At 57.4% G+C, this 11,386-nt stretch overlaps 1 long non-coding RNA gene across 1 annotated transcript; it reads left to right on the top strand.

Moving 5' to 3' along the window:
* The first annotated feature begins 270 nt into the window (after positions 1 to 270).
* On the top strand, positions 271 to 10,377 carry LOC145505689 (uncharacterized). Its single transcript, XR_014053211.1, has 5 exons — positions 271 to 898; positions 4,242 to 8,112; positions 9,222 to 9,363; positions 9,479 to 9,539; positions 9,862 to 10,377. It is a non-coding gene; the product is annotated as an uncharacterized LOC145505689 (long non-coding RNA).
* The last annotated feature ends 1,009 nt before the right edge of the window (positions 10,378 to 11,386 follow it).

Below are 11,386 nucleotides of genomic sequence, written 5' to 3'. Positions count from 1 at the left end.
AGAGGAGGAGGGGTCAGTGGGTCCAGTCCTTGATGCCCACTGAAGGCAGCACTGGCCAGCCAGGGCCCTTCCCTGGGCACCATCTCCTGGACCTGCTCCATCCAAGGCCCCACCAAACATAAGAGCCCTTTCTAAGGAGGGAAGCCCTGGCCACGATGGGAGCCTCCGCATCCAAGTGGCCCCATGGACACTGGCCTCTGCCTGAAGACCTGAGTGCCACGCGGGACCCTCCATCCAGGAGGCTGGAAGCTGGGGACACCAGTCTTGGTGAGGAAGTCCAGAGGGGGCTGTCGCTGCCCGCTCAGGGTCAGGTGGGTTTGGAGGGTGGGGCCTCTGTTCTCCATGAGGGTTGGGGGAGGGGAAAGGCCTATTCTGGGACGGGGGTCTCCGACCATAACCAGCCCAGACCCTGGTGAGGGTACTTGGGTTGTCCAGAATGCCCAAAATGCTTCCCTGAGCCCTTCCCCCACCCCCCAACAAGCTTTGCAAAACAACCCCAGGCACCTCCAGGGGATGAGGCTGCTGAGTCTCCCATCCCCCAAGGCCCCTAGGGCATAGAGCTGGTCCCCAGTGGGTGACAGGCAGGTGTGCCTGCCTGGTGTCCACCGCTCACCCTGCATCCCGGCCACAGGCACAGGGTGTTCCAGTGATTGGCGGGCTGGGACTCTATCAGCCTGAGTCACCGCTGTGTCCAGTGTCTGGCACGGCTGGAGTGAACAATGAACGAGTGGGTGGAGACCCCTTGGAAACGCTGGGGCCAGTTGTCCCCCTGGACCTTGGGCCTGTCCTGGGGATCACCTGGCAGCAGGCTGCAGTGTGATGATGTCATGAGAGGACTCGCCCAGTGCCTGGGTGCGGAACAGCGGGGACAGACCTGAGAATAGCCTAGCCACTGAGGGTCAGTCCTTTTCACCTCTGGGCAGTTTCTCTATTTCCCAATTTTCCTCAAAGATCTCATAAACTTTCATGATCACAAACACCTATTATCTCCAAAGTGGAAAATACAAAGGTGTGTTGTTTTTAGCTGGTTATAAAAGTGACAGAGGCTCATTGTAGAGCTCTGACAGCAGTAGGTGCAGGCAGAGAAGACCTCCTCCCTGCCCTGACCCCCGCTCCCAAACCCAACTGGGCCTTCTGCCCCTTCCTGTCACCTGGGACCCAGGGCGGGGCTGCTGCATGTGTGTCCCACCTGCTGTGGGCCCATGGGGAGGAGGTGGGCAGGACAGAGTGCCCCCTGCCCCTGGTGCATGGCTGGCCCCCTTATTTTCTTTATGCTAAATGTTCTTTATTAAATAATATCAACAACTGAGCCCTTTTAGGTGAAAGGTAAAAGTCAGGTGGAGTTTATGCTCAGTGAGCCCCATCAGACAGAAGCAAAGGCCTCTGCTGGGGGGTCAGTGGTCCCGCCCGAGGGACCAGTCTCAGCACCCACCCCCGGGGACCCTTTTCTCGTCAAACTTCACAGGCTATATTTGTGCCAGGTCAGCCCTGGGACAGCTCAGGAAGAGGTGACTGGCGGAGCTGGCATCTCCCTGAGCCCAGAAGGTAGGGGGTCGGGTCTGGTCATCCTTTCAGGTGTGACACTGACCCGAGCAGGGCCAGGTGAGGACCACACAGGTCACCAGAAAGCCCAGGCACCCACTGACAGGCGTTGGGCACACAGCTGTCGGGGGGACAACTGCAGGTACTTCCTTTCCTTGTCTGGGACCTCGCGGTCTGGAGAGACTGGCTCAGGGACAACATTTGTTTCACCTGCTCCTGCATTCTGTTGACCATGCAGATGAGAGCCTGCACCCAGGTGGCGCGGGGCAGGTCGGACCTGGCAGAGAGATAGGAGACAGTGGGGCCTGCCCACGGCCTTGGAAGGGACGCTGCCCAGGGGACCTGAGGATGTGAGGAGTGGGGGGTGGAGGAGCCTGTGGTCCCCTGGGTCCTGGGGAGCAGGGAGGTTGGGAGGGTGGCTGTGTCCGTGCAGACATCGCAGTGTGTGTGTGTCTGGGCAGCCGTGTGTCTCTCAGACTCAGAGGCACCATTTCCTACCTGTAACCCTAGACAGGCTTCCTTCCAGGTGAGGCTGAGGGTCTCTCCCTCAGCACCGCCAGCACTTGGATCAGGTGGGTCACCGCCGTGACCCAGTGCCTTGCAGGTGTGGAGGAGCATCTGGACCTCCCCCACCCTCAGTGCCTTCCCGCAGGCACAGTGCTGTAAGTTCCCAGCAGAGGGCGCAGCTGGACTCGGCGGGAGTCCTGGGCGCAGGGCTAAGGATGTTCTCCACCATATGCTCAGACCACGAGTCCACCCAGAGGGGCCCCTCCAGGTTCATCTCTCCGAGGGCCTCAGCCCTGTCTTCCACCCACAGCAACGCATTCTCAGCTCAGCCGTCAGTTACTGATGGTCCTTGTCTGAAGGCACCATGAGGCTTGTTTGTGGACCCAGACAGTCTGTGTGAGTCTGTGCTGTGGTGTGTGATTGTGGGCCTGCATGTGTTTCCATGTGCATGTGCTGCTGGAGGTGCTGGGAGAGGCTGCATCCGCAGATGCAGGACAGCTGTGGGTGGGAGGTGGGGGTTGGGGGGGTAGAGTTGCTGTGTCCAGGCTGGAGGGGGACTGGCAGGACACCGACTGCTTTGCTGGCAAGGGCTGGTCACTGCAGAGCAGGCACATCCACACGCTCATGGCTAACCTCACGTTGTCCATTACCCAGCTGAGGATCACCGGGCAAGGCACCCCAGGGCAGGCCCTGTGCCAGCCTCGGCCCCAGGCACCTACGTAGGACATGACCTCTCTCCGGAGGTGGACACCGAGGTCAGGTTGGCCAGTGCTTTGTCCAGATTCTCAGGGCTGAGACCAGCGCTACCCATGCCAGTGGGTACATGCACACATATCTCTCCCTTCAGTCTGGACATGCCCACTGGACGGGGCCTAAGATGAGCTGTCAGAGCACCGTGGGGGAGGGGTGCTCCCCCTCCTGTGGGAAACAGCCACTCCCCCATCCCTTCAGCTGCCTGGGATTATATTTAAAACCCAAAGCGAGCTGGGGAGGCAGCACCCAGCACGGTCGCCATGGCAATACTGAGCCAGGGCTATTTTAGCCACAAGGCGTCACAGGGAGACATGGTGGCGGAGCCGGGACAGGTCCCCAGCTCTCCACCCGAGCCCCTTGCCCATCCTCAGTGGGCCACCTGCATCACGCCCCACCTGGCTGCACTGCCCCCACGTCATTGAGCCCAGCCCATGGGAGCCCAAGGCTGTGGCCCGAGGCAGGCGGGCAAGGCCAGAAGCCCAAAATTGCTTCTGAACTGCTGTCCTTAACCCTGGGGGTGGGGGGTGGGGACAAGCAGAAGGCCCTCATCCAGCAGGGAAGGCACAGCAGGGACCGCCTTCCGGAGACAAGTGCACAGAGCACGCCTGCATCGTCAGGTCCCATCATTGTGCTCCTGGGGATCTGCTTTAAGGAAAGAACTGGAAGTGCCAACAGTTCCCAACCAGACATCCCCATGTCAGCTGCAGGGTCCAAGGTAGGAGGTGACCCGCCTGGCCGCAGGCTCTGTGTGAGCCTTTGATAGGTGCACACTCAGGCATGTACACACACATGCAATGCAGCACACATGGCCAGGCAGGAGCAACACCACCAGCACCCCTGCCGAGTAGCCCAGGCAGACCAGCAGATGGACAAGCAAGACCCTGTCCAGCAGGAAGCTCCAGCCCAGCTGTGTGCAGGCATCAGTCTGAGGAAAGTGTTTTCCTACACAGGGAGAAGACCCTCTGGGGTCCCATCACCCAGGGTCAGCAGCCTCCTCTGGGCACGGCCCTGGCTACTTACCATGAATGATGTTGGGATTCATGATATCCAAAGAAGATTTAGCTTCAGGACCAGGGACCAGGCTTGATCACTCGAGATTTTGTGTAGCAGTTTTATTAAAGTGAAAAAGAGACAGAGAAGAGAGTGCCCCCACTCACTAGCCTTATCAAGGCCTTATATACTTTTACCAGACCCACTCTCACAACAAACATCTTAAATTAACAAGATTAGAACTAACAATAGATAGGTCTTACCAGACCCACTCCCACAACATACATTTTAAGATGACAGGATTAGTCAGAAGGTTCTTATTAAGGAGAAATATACTGTTATATTGACTAAGACAAAGCAATGCAGAAAAAAATGTTCTTTCCTCTTCCTTGAGAACTCCAGACCCCTATCTCTTCCTCGAGAGCCCCAGACCCCTCTCTCCTCCTCAGGAACCCCGGACTTATCAACCTACCTAGGAACTGGTTCTCTCACTACTGTCCCCCCCGGGACAGCCAGCTGCACCCTCAGCCCTTGCGGACCCCTGAGAGCGCTCACCGGGCAGAGCAGCTGGAGTTGACAGATGCCCTCAGGATGCACCGCACTTCATCTCTGCAACTCCCGCCAGGTGGGCAAGTGGGGCTATTCGGCCTTGAGAGGGTCTAGCACAGATTGAAGGCAGGCCCCTCCATGCCCCCCCCCGACTCCCCAGAACGGTGCCTCAGGGTAACTCTGAGAGGAAGCCACCTGCCTGGCCAGAGAGTTCCCAGGACCCACAAAGGCCAGGCCTGGGGCCCTTGTACCCAGGAGTGTGGGGCTGCAGGCTCCATAGGCTGAGGACACGCAACCCATGGCCACCCCATCCAGGAACTCGGGCACCTGGGCCCCCTGGTGGGCACTGCACGCACACTGGGTCCCTTACAGGAGATGAACCTGAGCTCCAGGAACCCAGGTATTTATACTAGGCAGACAACCTGCTCCTTCTCCCAAGGGAATCGTCCACGCTGAGTGGACACAGGCCTCCTTGGAGAGACACTGCAGGGTGACAGGCAGGTGGCACCTTGCTCCTAAGAGGTACAGAGACCTGAGCCCCAAGGGGAGTGGCCTCCCAGCGGGAAATGGGAGCAGAACTTCCCAGGCTGGGAGAGGGGGCTCCCCCATTTCTCAGGACCAATCCTCCTTCAGAGGGCAGTGCGGACCCCTCTGAGAAAGAGGCCAACATCTCCTGGAGGTTCCCTTGCTCTGCTAGACAGGAGCTTAAAGTCTTCAGGGAATTTTCAAGACAGCCCAGATTGCAAGCCCACTGTCTCTGCTGCAAACCCTATTTTGAGTGTCTAAACCCAAATCACTGGACGGTGACTGCAGCCATGAAATTAAAAGACACTTGCTTCTTGGAAGAAAAGCTATGACAAACTTAGCTTATTAAAAAGCAGAAACATCCTTTTGCTGACAAAGTGATGAATAGTCACTTTGTGAAGTGTAGTCACAAAGTGAAGAATAGTCACAAAGTAAATAGCAGTGAAGGCTATAGTTTTTCCAGTAGCCGTGTACAGATGTAAGAGTTGGACCATAAAGAAGGCTGAACGCCCAAGAATTGATGCTTTTGAACTGTGGTGTTGGAGAAGACTCTTGAGAGTCCCTTGAACAGCAAGGAGATCAAACCAGTCAATCCTAAAGGAGATCTACCCTGAATATTCATTGGAAGGACAGGCTGTAGCTGAAGCTCCAGCACTTTGACCACTTGATGCAAAGAGCCGACTCATTAGAAAACACCCTGATGCTGGGAAAGATTGAAGGCAGGAGGAGAAGGGGGTGACAGAGGATGAGATGGCTGGATGGCATCACCGACTGAATGGACATGAGTTTGAGCAAACTACAGGAGATAGTGAAGGACAGGGAAGCCTGGCATGCTGCAGTCTATGGAGTCGCAAAGAGTTGGACACAACTGAACAACAACAGCAAACCCAAACACTAACCAGGTTCTCCTGCAGGTCTTCTCCACCTGGCTAATTGCCTCCCAGCCAGGTAGATGGGTGCCTTGGGCAACAACTGTAAGTAGCATCTACTGAGTGGAGCCTGGTGGGCTGCTGTCCACAGGGTTGCAAAAGAGTCGGGCATGACTCAGCGACTCAACAACTGAGTGAAGCAGGCTGCAAGCACTGTTGCAGGTTCTTTTTTATTATTTACAGCAGTTCATGTTCACAATGACCGCACACCATCGTCTCCTACTTAACAGCTGAAGATTCCCCTGGTGGGTGAATCACCTCCCAAGTCTACATGAGAGGCACCGGGTCAGGAGCCCACACCGCAGCCACCATGTTCTAGGACTTCTCAACCAAGGAACCACACAGGGCGGGGAGTAGAGGGTGGGCACAGGAGAAAACTCATTCATTTTCCCTGCAAACGTTCCCTGTGACACAAAAAATCCATAACATCCTGGTTGTGGGGGCTCTTGGCTCTCAGTCAGGTCCCCTCAGCTCACCTCCATCCTCAGCGGCAGATGGACAGTCCCTGAGCACACGGCCAATGCCCTGTCTCCACAACTGTCCCACCCGGGACTTCCTCTCACCTGCTCCACCGGGGATGGGGCAGCCTGAAAGTGTGGGGGTTAACATCCCTAGGGGTGGCCCTTGGCCCAGGGTAAGAGACCCAGCTGATCACCCTCAGAAGGCAGTAGTGAGGGGCCCTTCAGGGGCTCTGGGGATGGAGACCACACTCCCCCAGCTTTCCCTCCATCTCCCCCCAGCCCCAGCTTGCTCCTGCCTACTGGGGTCACTTCCAAAGGGCACTGCACACACTGAGGTCCTTGAGGCCAATGCACTGCTGGGTCCTGGAAGAGACTTGGGGTTGCTGCTCAAGGGTGACACCAAGGGCCCATCTCTGCTGTTGGATGTGGGAGGTGAGAAGAGGCCTGCACACTTCCCGCTGCTGTGTCCAGAGCCAGCTGTGGCCTCAGGCAGGGAGAGCCAACAAGTTCTCCAGGTCACCCCATCTCCTGCAGCTGGAGGGCAGGGGATACTGACATCACATCAGGCCCTGGGTCCAATCCTAGACCCTCGAGAGGGCTGACCTGAGCCCTTGCCAGACCTTGTGCTAAGATCCGGACCTGGACTGGGAGGCATAGGCCTGAGGTTCACGGTCCATATAAGTGAGTCCACCTGAGGATCTTGTGCCCCTTGTCGTATCCCACTTGTTTGGGAGTCCCTAAAAGTACATGTGGGCTTCCCAGGTGGCTCAGCAGTAAAGGACCCACCTGCCAATGCAGGAGATGAGGGTTTTATCCCTGGGTCGGGAAGATCCCCTGGCGAAGGGAATGAAAACCCACTTCAATATTCTTGCCTGGGAAATACCATGGAGAGAGGAGCCTGGGGGGCTACAGTCCATGGGGTCCCAAAGAGTCAGATACAACTGAGTGACTCGGCAACAATACCTTTGTCGAAGGGCGCTTGCCGTATGAGATTCCTATGGATGCTGTAATCCAGGGTTCCCAATCCCTAGACCCCTAGACCGGTACTGGTCCTGTTAGGAGTCGGGTTGCACTGCAGGAGATGAGTGGCAGGCAGGGGAGGGAATGAAGCTTTGTGTTCACAGCTGCTTGCCATCGCTCGTATGAGGAGCTCTGCCTCCTGTTAGATCCGTGGCAGCATCAGACCCTCAAAGAGCGTGAACACTACTGTGAACTGTGACTTGCTCACATGAGGGATCTAGATTGCCTGCTCCTTGTGAGAATCGTCCTAAAACCATCTCCTTCTCTGTGGAAAATACCGTCTTCCACAAAACCAGTCCCTGGTACCAAAAAGTTTGGGGATTGCTGCTATAACAAAGGGCCACAGACGAGGGAGTCTTGAAAACTGTTCCCATGGAACAGAAATCTATTCCCACGGTTGAGGGCAGAAGCCCGCAGTGAGAGTGGGGCAGCCTGGAAGCTTCTCCAGGGAGGACCCCTGCCAGCCCCTCCCTCGGGCTCCTTGGCCTGTGGATGCCTCCCTGCTTCTGTCCCGTCTCACTGTGTCCTCTCCTTAACTGAGGTTGCGGGGGCTGGGTCTCAGGCCCACCCTAATCCAGCAGGACTTCATCTAAACCTCCATCTTAACTGCATCTTCCGAGACCCTTTTCCCAATGTCACTCTCACAGGTGCCACAAAGAGGTCTTAAGCATCTTCTGGGGGACACGATTCACTCCACTATCTCACGCTCTTCAGAATCTGCCCCCCTCCCCCCGCATTCCCTCTCAGTGTCCAGACCGACAGTGAGGACTGAGTCTCAGAGGCCTGAGCGTGGACGCGGGGAACCTGCAGCCGCTGGCTCGCCCGTGCTTGGCCAGGTGGGGGCGGCTCTCCAGGATGTTGGAATGGGGGCAGGGTGGACGTAAGGCTGGAAAGGGGACAGTTGATTGGTGTGAGTGCTCACCTATGACTGGGGTGGACCATCCGAGGGAGGTGGCACCTCGTACAGTTGGGGCAGCTCCCTGAAGCTGGGGTGTGATGGTGGAGACCCTGGGCTGTGTGTGAGGAGCTTGAAGACTCAGGAGTGGGGAGCAGGGGGCACTGTGAGGATGAATCCACTGGAACCACCACCTGCTAGGTCCTCAGGAGGGTCTAGGAGACAGGCCTTTCGCTGAAAGAACAAGAAAGTGTGAGCAAGAGGGTGCAGGGCTGCCAAGGAGTGCAAGGTGTGCTGGCCTGAGTGGCCATGTGGACGGGAGGACACACTCAGGGGTCCTGAGAGAGCAGAGACCTGCAGCCTGTAGCCATCCAGGCAACGAGAGTGTAGTTATGGCAATGGGAGGAGGGGCCTCAAGGAAACCACAGCCCTGGCTCATAGACCTTCTGGTCTGGGCTGGGGTGAGAGCATCCTATACCCCCTGGCCTTCTGACCTGGTGCTAAAGCCCAGCTGGGGAGTGTCTGGGGGTGCCCTAGGGCTCTGGAGTGAGTAGAACCTCTGGCATAAAGACTGGTTCACATATGAGAGCGGCTCCCAGAGTGCGACCAGGCCCTCGTGGTGGGGGGCAGGGTGCCTAACCTCAGAACGCGGGTGCCGACATGCCAGGAGCTGCCCGCTGCCAGCTAGGGTTGCCAAGTGGACATGGCCCTGTCCAGCAACAGTGGGGATGGTCACTGCAGCTTAGCACAAAGTGAGTCTCGAGGGTGAAGAAGTTAATGTTAAGAGGTACCTGGACGCCATGGCACAGACACCTTGTCTCAGCTCGAATTGGTGGCCTCATGGGGGCTGAGCCCCTAAACCAAGTGACAGAGAAGGCAACTGGTTCACAGAGGTACCAGCTCCACAACCATCAAAGGTGCCAGTGGACTGTGGTGGCCACTAGCCCTGCCCAAGGTTGCCATGAAAGAACAGTGGTGACAGTGGCATATGGAGAGTCCCTCTCCCCTGCCCTAGGAAGAAATCTTAGTGGCACTCTTTCAATTTTACAGGATTCACCTCTCGGGCTCCCATGGCCTGTGGGCACAGGCTGGGCCATGGAGACAGACACCTGGCAAGGGCAAAAGGACTGAGGCTTTCCCCTGGGGACCAGGGTCTGGCCGCTGCTCCAGGAGGTGACCTAAGCAAGCAGAAGTACTGGCCGGGAATGGTGGGGGAGGAGGGGAGGATGGCTGATTACAGCCCCAGCTGGTGGCACCACGGCACCGACTGTGGCTTGTTTCGCTAAATCTTGCTTTTTATGCTGAAGGACCAGTGCCATCCTGGCAGACGTGAGCGCCATGGGGGTGACTGCCTGCCACTGCCCCACTGTAAGCGGCAGCTTCCCCCACCCCACCCCCGAGCAACCCCCATAGCATCCAGAGTGCCACTCAGCCAGCAGGCAGGCAGTCTGGGGGTGGGAGTCGGTGGTGAAGCCCCAGCTTCTCCTTCAAAAGGACAATTTGGGGCCCACTCCCCAGGGCTTTGCAGGGGTCCCCAGGCCAGTCCAGCACCTGTGCACTTCCCTTCTACCTCTGTGCCCCCCACCCCTGCTCCTGTGTCTGGGGTGTCACTCTCTGTACTGGGGTTGAACAGTGACCCCCAAATTCACTTCTACCCAGAACCTCAGAATGTGACCATATTTGGAAATAGGGTCTTCACGGCTGTGATGACTTAAGATGAAGCACACTAGATTACGAGGCCCCAGGTCCAATGAGAGCTGCCTTTACAAGTAGAGGAGGGACGCACAGAGAGGTCACATGATGATGGAGGCAGTGATGGAGTGACGCATCCACTATCTGGGGGTGCCAGCAATGGCCAGCAGCACGGGAAGCTGGGGAGAGGCCTGGGGCAGGCTTGCCATCAGCCTTCGGGAGCCCAGCCTGCCCACATCTGGGTCCTGGAAACCTGGCCCCCAGAACTCTGAGAGCACCAAACTTTCTTTTTTTTTTTCTTTTTCTGTTTTTTGGCTGCGCCTCACAGCTTGTGGGATCTTACTTCCTCATCAACCAGGGGTCAAACCCAGGCTAAGGTACCACAAGTTTAGAGTGCTGATCGCTGGGCCACCAGGGAAGTCCCTGAATTTCTGAATTTTAAGCCCGCCAGTCTGGTACTCTGTAACAGCCGCCCAAGGAAACATCTTCCCCCAAATAAACTCCCTGCACCAGGTCATTGTCTCAAGTGATGCTCCCCAGGTGTGGGCTCTGCCCAGTGGGCAGGCTGTCAGCCTCAGAGGGAGGGGAAGGGAAGGGTGAGTGGGGGCGGAGGGAAGCTGAGGCCCTGTCCCCTGACACTGCGGCCCCTCCAACCTTGGGGAAGAGCTGGTCCAGCTCTCAGGAAAGCATTTGGGCATCTACCCAGACAACACAGGTGTCCCAACCTCTGCAGGAGACCACTGACAAGGAAGCCCAAGTGGCGCTAGTGGTAAAGAACCTGCTCGCCAATACAGGAGACATAGGAGATGTGGATTCAATCCCTGGATGGGGAAGATCCCCTGGAGTAGGAAATGACAACCTACTCCAGTATTCTTGCCTGGAAAATTCCATGGACGGAGGAACCTGGTGGGCTACAGCCCATGGAGTCTCAAAGAAAGTCACCAGTCTCCATAGACAGAGCCCAGGCCCCCTCCCTATCACCCCACCCCACTCCCTGTCCGGGTGCCCCTGCAGGAAATACTACCCCCTGCCCGACTCGGCTCCTCTCAACTGCAAACCTCCATCCACCCCTGGCCTTCAATCTGCTCGAGTCAACAGCACCAGCACAGAACTGCGTTTAAAGAGCATCAGCCCTTCCTATCCCTCTTTCTAGCCCTGTAAACACGTGGGCAGAAATAGCAGCCTGCAGGCTAGAGGGAGTGATTGCTGGCTTTGGAATCAGAAGGCTCCTGCCCGGGCGAGCCTCACTGCGTGGGTGCCCAAGGCAGTCACAAAGCCGGCTTTAAATAGCTCCTATGGGCATGCGCAGCAGAAGGAGGGCAGCCTGGGGGCGGTGGGGACAGTGTGGAGAGGTGGTGCCGGGTGGGCAGGGTCCTGGCAGCAGAGGGGGGTTGGCTCGCTAGCTTCTGGAACCAGGTAAGAACAGCAGTTCCAGGAACCTTGGACCCACCTGTGTGGCCAACAGTGGTCCCGGGGGAAGGCAGGCCTTGGGGCAGGACCCTAGGCGCCAGGAGTGGGGGTGC

The sequence above is a fragment of the Giraffa tippelskirchi genome, chromosome 5 (genome assembly GCF_054371585.1).
Source record: "Giraffa tippelskirchi isolate mGirTip1 chromosome 5, T2T-mGirTip1v1.2.pri, whole genome shotgun sequence".
Classification (NCBI taxonomy): Eukaryota; Metazoa; Chordata; class Mammalia; order Artiodactyla; family Giraffidae; genus Giraffa; species Giraffa tippelskirchi.
The sequence above is the reverse complement of the archived record's forward strand: the minus strand, read 5'-3'. Positions and strand labels throughout refer to the sequence as shown.